General features: G+C 44.8%; 1 protein-coding gene and 1 long non-coding RNA gene across 2 annotated transcripts in view; both read right to left on the reverse strand.

The window, feature by feature from the left end:
• The window catches only part of LOC147336918 (protein NLRC3-like), a 1,139,417-nt gene that overhangs the window by 845,495 nt on the left and 274,791 nt on the right, over positions 1-19,131 (reverse strand). The gene's annotated exons all lie outside the window — the stretch shown is intronic.
• LOC147336939 (uncharacterized) lies at positions 1,608-3,232 on the reverse strand. The gene is made up of 3 exons (XR_015128658.1): positions 2,700-3,232; positions 2,261-2,329; positions 1,608-2,054 (listed from the first exon to the last, which is right to left on the reverse strand). It is a non-coding gene; the product is annotated as an uncharacterized LOC147336939 (long non-coding RNA).

The following is a 19,131-nucleotide window of genomic DNA, read 5'->3' on the forward strand; positions in this document are numbered from 1 at the left end:
TGGGAATACAGTCAGAGACCGGCAGCGTTGAGAGAATAACACTGAAAAAATTACACAACATTGGGAAAAGTACAAGAGGAAAAAAAGAGACCTCTTCACACGCTGGGCAACCTATGGGAGGACAGCATGAGAACAGGAAACAAAAAAACTCCTCTGCACAGAGAGCACATTAATGTCCACATCACAACATCAGAGCACATGACAAGCCACAGGGGATGGATAGGGGGGTGGGGGGTGATTCGAAGGAACACAGCAGTCGTCCTGCACCATGCTACCATTTCAGCGCGGCACACAGACCCACTGTCTTCCCCCGCAGGAACAAGCATCGAAGGCGTTTGGAAGGGAGGGGGATGAGTGCGTGCTTATCAGTGTAAGTGTATGTGTGTGCGTGTCCATAGTTCAGCTGAGACAGTGTCCTTCGCCGTATCAGGCTAAGTAAACAGTCCTCCAGCCGATCCTGGTGTCCTTCATGGGATGGGAAGAATAGTCATCACACAGTCGTTATCAGGGAGTTGTTTTGGTGGGCTCCAGCCTTGGGCCTAGCAGCTGGCGCCTTGGTGTCCAAATGTTGAATATTGTTGATTTCTCCTTTATGCGAGCAGCGAATTTAGCACTCTGACACTGGGGCCTCGATATTGAAGTCGCGTTTGAATTTGCGCTTGTTTTTTTGCTTTCACTTTGCAATCGTGCGAACTGTGTATAGAGAGCGACAGCACTGATCTGTGAGTGATGATAATTTGCGCACCAATTCCTCTGACATCGTCTTATTAATCGTTAGCTTACTATGCAAACATGACAAGTGAAATCTCCCGCAGCTTAAACATGTGAGAGGTTGATCGCGCAGAGAATCGCTGAGCTTATGTGAGTGAGTGTGTAAAAGCATTTCAGTTCTGCTGAGCCAAATAAGACAGGTCAGGGTGAAGAAGTGACAGCCAAAGAAAAGCTTACCACAAAACGGAGAAGTTATGACAAATCAGACTATAAGGCACAAAGAAGGTGCAGCTTTATGGTTTCATGGACAAAAGAATTTCTGTGGCTGCAATATGACGAGCTAAATAACCAGGGCTGCACATAAGTGGTCCGCAGGTGCGCATTCACTGTCAAAATAAAAAACACGCACAAGGGTTAGGGTTAGGGTTAAATTTAAAAACTGTACTTTTGAGTTAAAATATATATTTATAATTTTAATAAATGACAAATTAAAAAGGCATGAACATTTTTTTGTATCGAAAAAATATCGAACCGTGACACCAAAGTATCGAACCGAACCGAACCGTGAATTTTGTGTATCGTTGCACCCCTAGTATGTATATATATATATATATATATATATATATATATATATATATATATATATATATATATATATATATATATATATATATATATATATACACACACACACACACACACACACACACGTGTGTGTGTATGTGTATATGTGTGTGTGTGATTGTATGAACATAAGTCAGCATACTTAAAATGTAATTTCTTTTCCTTTTCCAGCAGTCTCAGTTCCCCCAGCTTTCACGGCAATCCTCAAAGCCCTTCTGGACACGCTGGGAAACCCCTTCCTTACCCCCACTGTAACAAACAAAAGTCACAGTTCTATTACTTTTATCAGAGTTAAAATAAAAATGTGATTTATGTTAGCTGGCTTCATTTAGCAAACAGATATTTCTGTTTATATAGATACAGATATTAATACAGATATATTTTACGCATAATTTTACCTCTTTTTTTTCCTAGATGGGAAGTCTATCCAGTTCACATTACAGTAATGCTAACACCCCTTTTGGTCGTCTCTCCTTACCTTCCAGCATTCATAAATCTGTTGACCTTCTTTGTCTGAGACCAACCACTACAATGCATCATCACCTATTTGTATTGGTAACTTACTTTACAACCTATTTTAATGGTTGCAAAGTAAGTTACTTGTGCTGTATGCAATTTTAGATACACAGAAAGTCTTCACTTACTATATATGGCTGTCATAGTGTCCTTATCAAGGGCAGTTCTTCACTCTGCGCCGATGTCCGTTTTGCTCTGTCCTCCTATAAAAAGCATGAACATTTGAGTGTTTGACTAGTTTTAGATTTCCAAAAATTTGATATTTGTACAACTAAACATTTGAACTACAATATATGCTATTGAGCGATACTTTTATGGGTAATTTTTGGTAAAGAAACTGGTGACAGAGTTGTAGGCTTTTTAAAGTACTATTAGCTAACCATTTGAACTGACTTTCAAAGCTGATTACCTTTTAAATTGCTGTGGATCAAAACCTCCAGTGGGAAGGCGGCCATTAGAAGAACACGCACCATTGAACCTGAAAATAACAAAAACAAACAAAAAACAGAACAATATATAAGAGTCCGGTAGGGTAATAAATCTCTTCTGAAGCAATATAGTTCATTTTGGGTGAAAAACAAAACATTCCTCTAAAATATATATACTGACATCAGCAATCAACATCATGATTGTAATTATTTCCTTTTTAGTACATCTACTGCTGTTTGCATGTGTCAAGCACTACGACTGTATCTATGCATATGCAATGTCTAAGCAGTAGTATTGGTCTGAATGACAACAAACATAACTAGTGTTTTGGAAAATCTGTTAGAAAACAGTTATTTCAATAATTATGATTAGCATGTGACACAGACACTGCATAAAAAACTACAACAACAAATACTTACTTTAGGAGGATGGGGGAGGGCAGCATGAGGTTGAGACTTTGACATCTGTAAAAAACAAATTCATGTATTACAAACAAGTCACTTAAAAATACATTAATGTGGCAGACTGTTCCCTGTTCAGATGCAGTGTATAAGTACAATCAGGGCTGTCACAACAATGGGGTGGGGCCAAGTGGCTGCAACCCTAGGTACAATGTGCAGGTATATATAATTACATATAATATATGTGAATAAAGCAAGAATCTGTTTAGGTTAGTCACTGTGCTGACTGATGCTTGCTAGGTTTATATGATTGCAAACTGCACAAAAACAACAACAGCAACAACATTAATGACAATGACAAACAAAATTACTTACATTTATGTAAATCTCACATTAGGAAGATCTGCATTCGATTTCATGGGCTGAAATAAATAGGCAGAAACATTACTGCTAAAAAAAATAAAAAACAAAAACTCTAAAAAGCCTAAAAATGACTGTGGAATATACTAGGCACAGGTACACGCACACACAGGTCTTTATCGCCAAGTTCCACATTTATTTACACTTTCACACACTGATACTATCGCACAGAATGACAGCTGTCCATCCCAGCTGATGTGTGTCTCTTTTTCCCCTCTCCCGCTCCTCTCCGTCTCACTATAACACAGGGGAGGGAAACCATCATCAGTCCATAAACAACATCAGCTGTTCTTACCGGCCTCGCAGCGCCGCCCTGATGAGCCTTCCGCTCCACTCCTCCCCTGCAGCTGCGCCCGGGGCCACGCCCCCGCCACACACCCCCACCGCCCGTTCGAGGCCGGGGAGCCGTCCGGCCGAGCCAACTCCCCCCCCCCCGCGAGCGAGAGAGGAAATCGGCCACTGCCATCTGCGCCCCCGGCCTATGGATCACCTTGAACTTAAAGGGCTGCAACGCCAGATACCACCGGGTGATCCGGGCGTTGGCATCCTTCATGCGGTGGAGCCACTGCAGTGGGGCGTGGTCCGAACAGAGGGTGAATGAGCGTCCCAGGAGGTAATAGCGCAGGGAGCCGACTGCCCACCGGATGGCCAGGCACTCCTTCTCCACGGTGCTGTACCGGCGCTCGCGCTCTGCTAGCTTCCGGCTGATGTATAGGACAGGGCGGTCGGCCCCCCTTACCTGCTGGGACAAAACGGCTCCCAGCCCTCTGTCCGAGGCGTCAGTCTGCAGAACAAAAGGGAGGGAAAAGTTAGGAGTGTGAAGCAGCGGCTCCCCACAGAGAGCCTTTTTCACCTGCACAAACGCCGCCTGGCACGGCCCCGTCCACTGGACCAGATCCTGGGCACCCTTTCGAGTGAGATCGGTCAGGGGGCTGGTTAGCTGCGCAAACCCCGGCACAAAGCGACGATAGTAACCCGCCAACCCCAAGAACCGTCTCACCTCCTTTTTCGTCCTGGGGCGCGGGCAGGATGCAATAGCCGCCGTCTTCTCCACCTGTGGACGCACCTGCCCGCCCCCCAGGTGGTACCCCAGATACTGCACCTCCCTCCGTCCAACCGCGCACTTCTTCGGATTGGCCGTGAGCCCCGCCCCCCTCAGGGACTCCAGGACCGCGGCCACCCGCAGCACATGCTCCGCCCAGGTGTCGCTGTGGATGATCACGTCATCCAGGTAGGCGGCAGCATACGCTGCGTGCGGACGCAGTACCCGGTCCATGAGACGCTGGAAAGTGGCCGGGGCCCCGAACAGGCCAAACGGAAGTGTCACGAACTGGTACAAACCGTACGGAGTGGAGAAGGCCGTTTTCTCCCTGGCCTCGGCAGACAAGGGAATCTGCCAATAGCCCTTGGTTAAGTCCAGTGTCGTGAAAAAGCGGGCCGTGCCTAACCGGTCCAGGAGCTCGTCGACCCGAGGCATGGGGTAGGCATCAAAGCGTGACACTTCGTTCACCCTGCGATAGTCGACACAGAACCGTATAGACCCATCCTTCTTCGCCACCAGAACGATGGGGCTACACCAGGCGCTGTGCGACTCTTCTATTACTCCCATCCTCAGCATTTCCGCCAATTCCCTCTGCACGATTTTTCGCTTGTGCTCCGGGAGCCTGTAGGGCCGTGAACGCACCGTCACGCCAGGCTGCGTCACGAAATGGTGCTCGATGAGGGACGTCCGGCCGGGCAGGGGGGAGAACACGTCCGCAAAACGCTGTTGCAACGCGACAACATCCGCTCTCTGGGCCTGTGTGAGATGGTCATCACAAGGGAGGGAGGCGGGAATGATAGAATTTGGCACCTCAGGCCCCAACTCATCTCTCTCCTTCACCAAGCTCACCAGAGAAGCGGTTTCAACCTCTCGCCACAGTTTGAGGAGATTGAGGTGATAAATCTGCGCGGCTCCTCCCCTGTCCGACCGAGCGACCTCATAGTCCACGTCCCCGACTCGCCGTGTGACCACAAAGGGTCCTTGCCACTTGGCGAGCAACTTCGAGCTGGAAGTAGGGAGTAACACAAGCACTTTATCTCCCGGTGAAAATTGCCTGAGCCTAGCCCCTCTGTCATACAGGCGTTGCTGACGCTGCTGAGCCTGGAGCAAATTCTCCCGTGACAACCTCCCCAAAGTGTGGAGTTTTGCTCTCAGGTCCAACACGTACTGAATCTCATTTTTGGCGGGGCTCGGACCGTCCTCCCAGCTTTCTTTAATCAGGTCGAGCACCCCACGTGGCCTCCTGCCGAACAGCAGTTCAAAGGGAGAAAATCCCGTGGAGGCCTGGGGCACCTCCCGCACTGCGAATAACAGAGGGTCTAGCCAGTGATCCCAATTGCGTTCATCCTCGTTAATGAACTTCCGAATCATGGATTTTAAAGTCTTATTCAGCCGCTCCACCAGCCCGTCAGTCTGAGGGTGGTAGACGCTGGTCCGAATAGATTTAATGCCCAGTAATTCGTACAGTTCCCGCAGTGTACGAGACATAAACGACGTGCCCTGGTCAGTCAGTATCTCTTTCGGGATTCCGACTCGGGAGATGACCTGAAACAGTGCCTGCGCCACACTCTTTGCAGAGATGGTGCGCAGCGGAACTGCTTCCGGGTACCGCGTTGCGTAATCCACCAAGACTAACACAAAGCGGTAGCCGCGTGCACTCCGGTGAAACGGCCCGATGAGGTCCATGCCGATGCGCTCAAACGGGACCTCAATGAGGGGGAGAGGGCGCAGCGGCGCCTTCGGTATGGCCGGCTGGTTAACAAGTTGGCAGTCCGGGCAGGACGCGCACCAGCGGCGCACATCCGCTCGGATGCCCGGCCAATAAAATCGGGCCGTTATTCGCTCCAGAGTTTTCTCATAGCCCATATGCCCTGCCATGGGGTTATAGTGGGCCGCCTGGAAAAGCGTTTCCCGGCGGCCCTGCGGCACCAACAACTGGGTGTGTGTTTCCTCTGTCTGAGTGTCACGACTCACTCGATATAATCGGTCGTTTAATAAGACGAAACGCGGGTAGGTCTGCGCGGCCTCAGGGCGCACCACGTGACCATCAATAGCCATCACTTGGTCAAAGGCTGAGCGTAGGGTGCCGTCACGAGACTGCTCCAGTGGGAAATCACCCATGGGGGACACTTCCGGGGCCGGCGGGACGTCCCGTGAGGGACCCGCCGGCTCCTCCCCCCCGGAGTCAGTGTCGGACGACCCCGCGTCACCGCTGAACGCCGCGCACACGCTACACCCCGCTTCCGGTCGTGATCGCACCCCCGCGTACTGTCCCAGTAGCTGATGAAACCCCGGCCAATTGGTACCCAGAATCAGGGGGTGCGACAGGCGCGGGCTAACCGCCGCCGTTACTCTATGCGTTTTGCCCTTATACTTTAATAACAGCGGCACTATGGGATACCTGTGAACGTCACCATGCACACACCTCACCTCCACCCATTCTGCCTCCAGCAATGCCCCGGGGCGAACCAAGCTTTGGTGTACGAGGGTCTGCGTGCAGCCCGTGTCCACCAACGCCTGGCGTATACCCCCTCGAGTCCTTACCGGAATACTGTATGTCCCTCCTGGACCGGGGGAGGGTGCTGGGGCGCCAGCAACACGAAACACCTGCCCCACTTCCATAAGCGGACAATCCCTCCTCAGGTGCCCCGGCTGCCCGCACTTCCAACACTCCGGCCCCGGCGTCTGTGCTGCTCTCCGTGGCTCGGGGGCGGCTCCACTTGGCTCGGCTGCCCTGGACGGCACCAACGCCGCGAAAGGGTTAGTGGGGCTCAGCGCCGGCAGCCGCTCTGCCTGCCCTGGTGCCGGCACACGGCGCCTCGGGGCCGGCACCGGGGCCTGTTTGTTCGGCCTCCGTCCGGCGTCCCCGGGTTCCCCTGCTCCAGCGGCAAGGTGGTCCTCCGCCAGCGTCACCGCTACCTCCACGCTTGCGGGCCGGTGGCACCGGACCCATCTCGCCGTCTCCGCTGGCAATCCCTCCGTGAACTGCTCCAGCACCACCTTGTCCACCAGCTTCGTCTCCCCCTCCGATGTTCCCGGTTGCAGCCAGCGTACCGCCGCGTCGCGCAGCTGCCGGGCCCAGGCGAATGGTCGGTCCGTTGTAGCCAGCCGACAGGCCCGGAACCGCCGGCGGTGGTCTTCGGCGGTGAGCCCTAGCCTGTCCACCACCGCCCGGCTCACGTCCGCGAAGCTGCTCCTCGACGCCGGAGGCAGACTCAGGGCCGCTGTTTGTGCCTCCCCGGACAGCAGGGGGAGCAGCCGCGGAGCCCACTTCTCCCGCGGCCATTGGCAAGCCTCCGCCGTGGCACGGAAGGTCTCCAAAAAAACCTGTGGGTCGTCCCCGTCCCCCATCCGGGGCACCGCCACCGACAGTGGCGAGGGCTTCGGCGTGGCAGCGGCCCCGACCAGCCGCTCCAGAACTTGCGTCTGCCGGTCCGTCTGCTCCCGCAGCGCGGCCAGGTGGGCACGCTGGTCGGCCGCCTGATCCCGGCTCATCGTCGCCATCTCCGCCAGCATCTGCGCCAAGAATTGCAGAGGCTGGGCGGGTGGCGCGGCCTGTGGGTCGGACATTTCCCCACCGGCACTTTCCTGGGTTTCGGCACCACTTGTGGAATATACTAGGCACAGGTACACGCACACACAGGTCTTTATCGCCAAGTTCCACATTTATTTACACTTTCACACACTGATACTATCGCACAGAATGACAGCTGTCCATCCCAGCTGATGTGTGTCTCTTTTTCCCCTCTCCCGCTCCTCTCCGTCTCACTATAACACAGGGGAGGGAAACCATCATCAGTCCATAAACAACATCAGCTGTTCTTACCGGCCTCGCAGCGCCGCCCTGATGAGCCTTCCGCTCCACTCCTCCCCTGCAGCTGCGCCCGGGGCCACGCCCCCGCCACAATGACTTAAAAAGCAAGGAAATGTGGAACATTGTAATTAGCGAACATTAATAAAGCATAACTGTTCTTTGTTTCTAACCTTGGTAAGTACTCTGTAGCCAGAAGGAGAGGTAGGATTTCTGTGAAAGCCAAATTAAATGTGAATAGGCTTTGATAGTTATTGAGAAGGCAGAATAATAAGAAAAGGCAAAAGTACGTCACAATATAATTAATTAAGTTACATATTTTATTACCAAATTATGGAAGCGTGGAGCTGCCACCCAGGCAAAAGAAAAATAGAGCTATATCACGTTATGACGTGAAATGTTTATTGTTCTAACATTATGCTTTTCATGTTTGTATAATACAGTGGTTCTTAACCTTGTTGGAGGTACCGAACCCCACCAGTTTCATATGCGCATTCATTGAACCCCTCTTTAGTGAAAAATAAAGTGTGTTTTTTTTTTCAAATTAGACGTAGATATGTTTTTTACTGGTGCACAAAATGAGCCGTGCACGTCACAGCGGAGGCTCTGCCGAACCCCTGAGACCAACTCACCGAACCCCTAGGGTTCGATCGAACCCAGGTTAAGAACCACTGGTATAATATAATATCACATTATTATAATATACATAATTGTCACGTTCGCACAATATTGTACGGACGTGATAATTATGTACATTTTTCGTACAATGTTGTTCAAACATGTTGTTCAAACATGATAGTATATTGTTAGAACGATAAACTTTTCACGTTATAACGTGATATACTTATATTTCTCTTTTGCCTGGGTGGCAGCTCTACGCTTCCGTTCCAAATAAGCGAGAATAAAGTAATATTATATGGGAAAAGGCACCTGCTAGCTTGATGATGGAGGCTTCTTAGACTGGCCACCCGCCTTGGCTTCTTGTCGCCACTCCATGAAATAAAGGTCCGTTTCCTCCATGCCGGCTAATTATTCATCCTCATTAAAATCTCGTATATGTTCAGTTGGCAGAATTGAGAATTTTACATCTTCCAACCACTTAATTAACGCGAACATAATCGGCTTGTTTCTTCCCGTCTCCTGTATCCGGCCGTTCCTCTCGCTGTCAGATTTCGCGCCTCAGAGACGTCGTTATTTTTCAAAAAAAAAAAAAAAAAAAGAAAGAAAGAAAGAAACAGCAACAACTACTAAAGAGAGTTTTTGCACGTTCATTGCACATTTGTGGGAATGTTTAAATATTTAATTTTTATTAATTACTTTTCATTATATCTTTATTTTTTAAACCACCGTGGCAATGCGCATGCGCATACACTCCTGCACGCAAAGGGCTTTGGAGTTGACGTAATGTCGCAATGCATTGTGGGAGCGCAGCACCATCTTGGCAGGTCACGAATCAAAACAAGTTTGCTACGAACCATTCTGAAACGTAGCTCAAAAGAAAATGACGGTATAGAGACAGATTCTGTCCAGATGCAAAGAGACGGTACTTGATTGTTGAAATGTGGACCCGTATGAAATATAGCCGTGGAGTAGAAACCCTGAAGACCAAACCGCTATTGACTTAGCATGATCTACTCTCATACCTTGTCTGTGGAGTCAGAGCATACATGGCGCACCAATTTCGCAATTATAAATCTCTGGAGGCGCACATCCAATTCACCAAGGACTGGGTACAAGATTTGGCTATTTTTAAGCCTCCACGTTGTGAGTACGGCGTCATTCAAGCAAAGGTAAGTCAGCTTGAGTACTGCGAGTAAAATGCGTTTGATTCCCCCCAACATTCAAATTAGTGCTAGTAAAAATTCATTCGTGAGGGGGAAATTACAGTGAGAACATGTAGAGGCTCTGTTAGAGGGATAACATAGTGAGTTCAGTGCATTGATGTGACATTGTCCTGAAGGATTTAGTTATTCTTTATGGTTAAAGAAATTGCCCTAATTAATTCATATTTATTATAAATAATCCTAATTACACATCTTGCTTCCTTGTTTGTGTCCTGTGTCACTAAAAATACATTCTGTTTTAGTTTTATACATTGATTAATGACCTGCAGAATCTCCTTGTCATATTAGGTGTCCATAATTGTCACTTAAAGTTGAACTTTATGTTTTCTCCCTCTTGAAAGTGATTACATCCTTGCATTACATACTTTAGGTTCATTTTTTGCTGATAGGTTTCTAAAAAGAAACATGCAGATTTAGAATATAACATGCAGCGTTCTATAGATGGATACATAAAAACACTTTATTTGTTACATTTATGATAAATGGATTTGAAAGTAAATAAAACACATTTGTGTCGGCCTTGGCTCATAGTTCTTGTCTTTAAATGAACTTTGTCTGTGTGTGTTTCAGGTCCTGCACTCTTAAAGACTGAATTGCAGCATTGCAGCCACAGGTCATTGTGAGCATCACAGGGAAGGTTGAAGCCGCCCACTGCAGCTGTATGGCTAGAGTCGTGGAGACTTGCAGCCATGTCACTGCTCTTCTGTTTAATGTAGAAGCAACAGTGAGGATCTGTGGCACAAGGACTGTTACAGATGAACCTGCATACTGGGTTTTGCTGGGTAATATGACCAAGATACAGCCAGAGGTTGGCCATAAGATAGACTTCTCCTCTTCAGCTGCCCAAAAAAAAGGTTCTTGATCAAAACATAGACAGACCATCTGTAGTGACAGGTAAAAGAAGCCATCCTCAAAAAAGAAAAGTTCCACCTGCTACTGTGGAGGAGTTGGATCAACTGATGGGACAATATTTTTCCAAGCATAGTTCTGTTCTGAATAACCCATAGTGTTTTAATTTAGGGGGCCATGTAAATACTTTGCATTTACTGAATATGTACTTACTAAATACCACTGTTCAAAAGTTGAATAAAGAAACAAAGAAATGTTTGCCTATTTTTAATTAAAAGCACTTTGTCGAACATCACATCAGTTACAATGTAGAAAAAATGTTATGTATAGTTTACAAATGACAAAATGTTCACATAAAATCATGACAGCATTTGTATAATATCACCCACTGCTAGCATTCTGTAATTTACTGTCTCTTTTGAAAACTTATCACTTATCACATGGAGAAACCTTTGGAATGCAAGCATGCTGATCCACACAGGTATGCACACAGGTGTACACATGGGTGTTCACAGACGCGGACTACAGCTTTCTTGGCTGCTGCCTCAAAGCACACTGTGCGCTGTCTATCCTGCGTGCTGCACAATATCGTTTATTATTTAGTAACTATTGATATCTATGGCTAGCTAGTTTATTGTGATGGTGCTTTTTTTTTCTATTATTATGTTGCTCTTTGTTGTTTGCTGTCTCCTCTGTTTTTTTTTTTTTTCTCCATACAGGTGACCCAGGAGTTTTTTTTTTGTTGTTTGTTTTTTTTTCTCTCTTCCCCCCCTTCTCACCGTCTCTTCCCCCCTTTGGTTTTCTTTCTTTCTCTCCCTCTCTTTCTTTCATTCTTTCCCCCTGTCCTGTCCCACAGTTATGTCTGTCCCGTTTGCAACTGAAAATAAAATAAATTCATAATTATAATAAAGGTCAATCAAATGGACCAATATGGCAAGGCCATGATGATCCACTTGGTAAAATAAATCCGCTTGGCATCTTTCTTGGCCTCAAGACAACAATTCTGATGGCTATAGATCCAAACGGGACAAAAAAAATAAAAAAATAAAGTAGTCTCAGGATAGTGAATTAAACCAACATTTATTGTTGATTTTTTTTTTTAACAAGAAAAACATTTTTCAACTGAATAAAAACAATGCCAATAACCAAAATAAATAGAAGCGTACATGAAAACTACACAGTCCTTCACCTTTCTGTCTGATTTTTTTAAGGAAAACAGTTTTTCATTCCACTAAAAACAGGACAAACCCACCAGCATGAACATTAAATAAACTATTACAATTGTAAAACAAAACTCATTTACAAAATGTAATAATTATCAGTGGGTCCCAGGAAATAGAATGTGACATGGGATTTAGATTTCCGTTACCAGGATGGTCGGGTTCAGCGTAGTCTTTATCACCACCTGTCAAAGACACATCATCAATATTCATGTTTGCTCAGGTTATTCACTTGTTCACATCTGTCTGAGATCATTCATACTGTTGTATGGATGTGTGTACAGTATGTATATAATTATCAGCTATGTAAAAGATATTATCATCTCTGTTCTTACCTAGTTGGAAGTCCTCCATTCAAACTCAGAGAGCCGCTGGAGGAAGGTGGTGATCCGAGGGCTGATTCTTGTAACCTTCCTCTTTACAACACGACCTGTCTTGCGGCTTGTACCAAGTTTTGCAGGGCATTTTGTTCCCATGTCTGGATTGATCCTCACAAAGAACCTTTTAACGGAAAAAAGGCTGCTTTAATTTCAAAATTAAAACATACGTTACAGCAATCACCTATATGTTTCTGCAACTGTAAAAAGAGAAGGAGAAAAAAAAAAGAAGAGAAAAAAAAAAAAGAAAACTTATCACTACATAAACAGCACAAGACTTAAAAGTATTTAACAAGAGCATTTTTCCCTGGTTTTACTACCACACTGGGGCACATGTTCACCAAAACGCAGCAAACCTTTGCCATCTTATCCAGGAAGGTCACCTTTTTACCCTCACATGGAAGAAGTAATCTGATTGGCATGGTGGTATGTAGCATGTAGTTTGAAGCAGGGATTTCGTAGTGCCCCATGTGTAGTGTTGGAACCCAGTCAGGATTTGTTTCATTCATTTCATAGGCTGGTTTGTTGCAATAATGCCAAATAATTAGCAACTCTATAAATAGAAGGTAGTTCTGCATGTTTGTTCTAAGTTTGTGCTATTGAAAATAAAATTAACAGGCTATAAAGAATAATATGAACTTATTTAGAACTTACCTGAATGAAAATACTGGAGCACACCAACAGATATCTGTGGCTGGTAGAGAACTGAATATCAGCTCGTCTCGCAGCTGCTATCCAGGCTAGACGCCTTCTTTTGGTAACATCCAACACATAAGCTCCCTCATGATGCTTCCAGGTGAGGAAACAATGAAAAGAGAGCCTGTTTTCAAGCTTATTCCTTTGTCGGTAGTGCAATCTAACATTACAACCGACCACACAGCAAGCATTTGTTTGGCCTGCTAATATGGCGCCTTGACCAAAAATCCTGGCTACGCCCCATCCCGTAAGATCACGCTCCAGAGCCCTATTAACGTACGGATCTAGAAAGAAGACGCTGCATTTTTAACTCTGAGGGAGATGGAGAATGAGCCTATTTCCAAAACAGTGGAGTGTGTTCCTTTAAGTACTAAATTGTATATATTGTCAAAAACTAAAGTGTACATAGCAGTTGTTGTATCTTGTTTACTGTATCACTGACAGATAATTTCAAAGTCAATGAACGCTACATTATAGTGAGATATTGTGTAATGTGAAATACTGTAAGCAAATGAATAAACAACCTAATTCGTGATAGACCTTTGACTCTGTTTTGTTTGAATCCAACTGTTTTTTGCAGATGTGCATAAAACATGTTACTTTTAGTATTGTTATCATTATCATCATTATTGCACTAAATATATTTTAAATAAAGGATACTTTGATATACATTCTACTGTAAGGTTGGAAATGTATTTTCTTCACCCTAAAATATGTTTTGAAATGTATTTTGGTTTGAAAGAAATATATTTTCAATTTCAAAAATATATATTTTTGGAGCATCACAAATACAAAATATATTTACCATATATTTGAAATATATTTTGGCCAGGAAAAATGTATTTTTTTACCGTATGGGTTTGCTGCTGCTGACTTTGAAAATCACACCAAACATGGAATCAAATATATCGACTCAGCTTAGACTACAGAGAAGCTCGGCACTGCTCACAAAACTCAACACAAAAGGCTTTTTAAAGACAACAATCACTTTGACAGACACACAAACACGACTGAGTACAGAGGAGCTGCTGGTTTGAAGCCACAGAAATGTTCAAATGTTTAAACACACTGCAGCGTTGCAGCCGTGATGCATTTGTGCTGCTAAGGCCACACACATCAGCTGCCTTACATTTTAGTACCAGTTCATCTCTGACCATGGCAGCACAGTCTCTCCAGTACAGTGATGTTGGTGGGGACAGTGGGGACTGATTGTTCATTGGCTGTAAGCTGGTCACATGGACGTTTAACTGGTGCTTTGATTGCTCTGTAGTCTGTTGTGCCTGTGAGCTGCTCCTAAAATGAGACAGATTATAATTGTCACCATTCTGTTAATGACTCTTATTATGTGCGCTCTCCTCCACTGTCACACTAAACACATTAAACCTTTATTTTTGTGTAAAGTCAGGATTTATTGGCTCTTCTTAAAAGCGTCATGAAGTGCAAAACTCAGCAAACATTATACAAAAGTAGATTTAGAAGCTGAACTGAAAACATTTAAAGTGACAGTCAGCACAAATCCAGCTGACATCTCCATCCAACCCAAGTCTTCATTTAAAGTCATTATAACTGTGACACACGTTTGTTACAGTATTAATCCTGCCTGATGCTGCAGGGCCAACATCATGAAACAGGCTCAGCATTTATTTCCATTATGAAACTTTATCATTAAAAACAAACCATTGTTCTGCAGTCGTCCCAGGACTGTCGGTCAAACGTTCTCTCCACATGTTTAAGGCTGAGCTCACTTTATCGTCTGCCTGAAGGAGGAAAGCAGATGTTACTAAACATCACAATAAAACATATGAAATGGGTGCACATGAGGAACGTCTGCACTGTTAAAGCCATGCAAACATCTTCACACATGAAGCAGCAACACCTCTCAGTTTAGCAGCAGCTGGTAAAAGCCACAGTGATCCTGGAGCCTCCCTGAAGGACTCGTTCATCAGTAACTGTCAGGAGGACGATTAAACCTGCTGCACACGTCCTGTAGTTACACACTCGGGAGGAAAGACGACGTCCTCGCTCTGCAACATGATCTGTGTTTCATCCAGGACGCTCAAACACAGACTGGTTTCCAAATATTAGACGCACTGGTTCTTCATGTGTTTCTACCTGAGCACTCAGAGTCATTTCTACAACAGGCCTCCTTCACCTGCTGGTGCCTCTGTTTCTGTGTTTGGCTGTTTCCATCAGTGCCTGATGTTTGTGATCTTTGATCTGTTCTGAAGTCTCTCTTTGTGACACAAATGTTGTTTGGCTTCTTTTGCAAACAAGGCAAAAGAACTTTAATGGATTCATTTGCTGATCTTACTTTTCTGATGCAAAGCCGTCCTTTCAACGCTTTAGAAAGAAAACCAAACAATGTTTTTAAAACTTTCCCAAAATGTAAAAGCTATTAAAACCATAAACTTCTGCTCCTTGATCATGTGATTCTTCTTCTAGACTGTCTGTAATTGTTATTGCTGATTGTCAATAAAGTTGTTTTTTATAAGTTATGTTGTAAAGGAAGCTTGTGGCGAGGGAGGAGGGGCGACTAAAAGCAGGTTCATATAGTGGGAAAGTCCTCAGGTCATGTGAGGATATTTACTGATGCGTCAACACTGTCAGATAAAAGAACGGCTGCTGCATTTGTTCTCCCACAAATAAGTTTGGTGATGAGTAAAAGAATTACAGATGATGTGGCAGTTTATACTGGGAGCTGGTAGTGATGTTACTGGCTTGAACTGGGTGGAGGATGCACTAATATGGAGGTATGTGGTTTGCTGGGACTCTAGCAGCGTGCTAGTGAGCACAGGTGATATGTCTTCAGACTCTAGGCAACATATTGTTTTTGATATACTTCATTTACTGTATAGAATCAAACACAGAGGGATAGAAGTGGATTTCTTATGGCTCCCTGTGAATATCGGTGTTGATGCAATGAACAGGACGATAAGTTTAAAAAGGTGCAGCAAGAAGAAGTCGTGCAGGTTTGACTATAAAATACAGTGAAAGTGAGGTGAAGAGTATAATGAAGGTAAAGATGAAGGACGAGTGGCAGGCACACTGGGACAGAGACGGGAAAGGCAGATATTATTATACAGAAAACAGTCGTGTAGAAGAAGCTGCAGCAGAGACCAGGATGGAATCTGGAGAGTCAGAGTTGGTCACACAGGCTTGAATAGCACACTTAAAAAGGTAAACATGACACAGGAAGTGTGACTTCTGTGGACCAGAGGAGACGTTTGACGGGTTGTTAGCGTCGTCAGGATGCTGGATGGAAACGCTGTGCCTGATAGGATGATTACAGGCTGGACTTTGTCTTCCTGTTACAGATGGATCCAGGCCCTGGATGACTGCTGGACACACATGACCCACACTAGGCTGCCTTCATCCATCCTTTCCTCCTTCACTGAGACTCAGAGTCAGCATGTATGTATTTATCAGGGATTTGAATCCTTTCATTACAGAGTGAAGTTAAAGTAGACGTGTGAACACACTAATAAACACAAAGGGACACAACTACTACTCCATGATGGAAAGCTGAAGTATTACACAGCTTTATGAACCTCCTGTTATCCTGGTAGACGAGTACAGCAATAAATCTTTTACTTGAACATCTTCTGGCTCCAATAAGCTTTGAAATGTGACCATGAAGTTAGAGACACACTGACTGAAACCCACAGCTGTGACTGTGGATCACATCCACACACAGTGTAGCTGCTGTCTCTGTGTGAGCCTTTGCACTGCTGCTCGCAGCACCGTTATATCACTCAGCGCTCGCTGCTGTTATTGAATCCACTTTTTACTGTCCGTGCAATCAAGCTCCTCTGCAGAGCTAGAAAATATCTTCGAACCAGTTTATGTGTTAGGGGATCCTTTGCAGCTGTGACTGTTGCCTCTGTTTTTGTCCTTTGGTTCCTGGGAGCCTTTTACATTTCCATCAGCAACAAATATCTGAACAGGCTTTATTGTAGGAAATACAGGAGTAAATAGTTGTCATTATTTATTAGATGTTGTTAAAGATGATCAGATGCTTGTTTAGTTTAATGCTGTGGCTTCAGTCAGCATCACTGTGCTGTATAGTTTTATTTTTCTGATCCTTCTGTTAAAGTTGCTGAATAAAAGCTGGTTGGTCTGCACCTCACCTCTGCCTCGAGCCTCCTTCTTTAAAGCAGCAGAGGCTCTTCATTCAGGTATCACAGCTCGAGTTGTTCTGCAGGAGACCCAGAGTACTGTCCTTGGTCCATAATGACATTAACTTTGATTCATGTCAACACGAAGCCTGAACGTCTGTGATGAACACACTATCAGCATCACTGACATATTTCATCATTTAAAAACACTTCCTGTCACCGTGGTGGTTACAGTGACATCATGCAGTTTGTGCTTTGACCTCCAGAGGGCGACAAATCAGCACAGACAGAGAGCTCCATTCAAACTTTGCTGCCATCAGGAATAATTCTTCAAATATAATCATCAGTGTTTGAGCAGTTATGATATCAGGGACAATCTAGACATGTGTGACAATACTGAACATGTCACATGACACACCTCAAACATCATGTGATCCACTCTCAGTCTGCACTTTCAGTCATGACTTCATGAATTTATGATCAGTTTACTCCTGAAATATTCAAATGCTGCAGGGTGAAGAACAACAAAGTGCTGACACATGTTTGTGTTTCAAACAAGAAAACCAGCAGAAATAAATCATCTTTGGACAACATGACAGAGATTAGTGAGTTTCCAACTTGCACTTGAATGCAGCACAGAAAGATTCTGATGTTCGTGGTTGTAAACGTGTCCTCAAACGCCGCTCTGACTCTTTCCTTCCTGCTCAAAGTTCCTCTTTTCTGAACTTGGTGTTTGTGCCTGACGCTGATCGTCTCCGTGTGGAGCTCCGTGTGAAGGTAACGTTAGCAGTGTGTAATGTTTCCTGGCTAACATCAGCTGTGTGCAGCTCAGTTCCAGCACAAATCTGCCGCTCCATAGTTCACGGTAACGGACTCATGAGGTCGACCGTTAAACGCTCTCCCGCCATTTTGTCTGTGTGCGCGGATGTGTACGTTTTTGTTACCACTGTCATCTCATCAATAGCCTATTTGTAAAAGATCTCTGTTCATAGTTTAGTTGGATTTTAAAACTCTGTAGTTGGACAGTTTTATTTTGGACTGATGCTAAAATTCTTGCTGATTGTTTCTGTCGAGGTTTTGTACTTGACATCCACCATTTTGGATGTGATAAGCTGTAGAGAGTGCGTCCAAAAAGAGAAACCAGAAAGAGAACCTGTTTTATTAATAACCTCTTGCAAATAGAAGAATATGAAAAAAACAACAACAAATAGGATAAAACCTTTAAATTACTTGAATTTTTAAAATCACCATCATCTGTTAACACAAATTTGATCATTTCAAATTTTTGTTTTCATTTTCTCTTCCCAGTTACTTCTTTCTCATTCTCTTCATTCTCCTTGTCACCTTACGTCTCACTCCTTAACTGAAGTTGTAGTTCTAACATAAGAAGTCCCACCAACGTCCTTTATTTAATCTCTGTGTTGTCACAGTTATTATCATCAGATCAGACATGAGACCCAGACAACAACATAAGTTTACAAGCTAACATCATGTCAGCTAACATTAGACGATAGCATCATAAACTTTAAATTACTTTGCCTCTGATCAACAGTTTGATTACATTCTCACATCACAAGTTTATTTGCTAAGTGTGAGTCCGCCCACATTAGATCCACTTTTCAGCAGGTGGAATAATTTGTAGTATATAGGTAATACATCAACAATGCTGCCGTGGCTAAGTTAAGAATATTTAAAATGTCATTTCCAAAACTTGCATATGATCTGCAATTTGTAGCAGATCTACTGACTGTCACAGAGCAGCTGGAGCAGTCTCGAATGCAGGTCAGTCCACTGCTGCCCCCTGTGGCCAAGTGCCATAGCTACTGCTGGATGAACTCGTGACACATCTGCACCTGTTTCTATGAACACATTGAGTCTGAGTGGCTGCACTTACACTGGTGCATTCAACATATTGAAAGATGGCAGCAATGTGGATTGTCAAGACTCAAACCAACCGTTGAGCAAAGACAGCAGATCACTTGTTTCTGTTTGTTATACAGCCAGATTTACTCGTGACACACATGTGCAGCTGCTTTATCACCTATTCTGAATTTGTTTCAAGCACAATACATTTGT

Source organism: Aulonocara sp. 'chitande type north' Nkhata Bay, linkage group LG3 (assembly GCF_057382095.1).
Source record: "Aulonocara sp. 'chitande type north' Nkhata Bay isolate Kocher_YH1m ecotype deep benthic linkage group LG3, A_spYH_male_GT1.1, whole genome shotgun sequence".
In the NCBI taxonomy this organism is placed as follows: domain Eukaryota; kingdom Metazoa; phylum Chordata; class Actinopteri; order Cichliformes; family Cichlidae; genus Aulonocara; species Aulonocara sp. 'chitande type north' Nkhata Bay.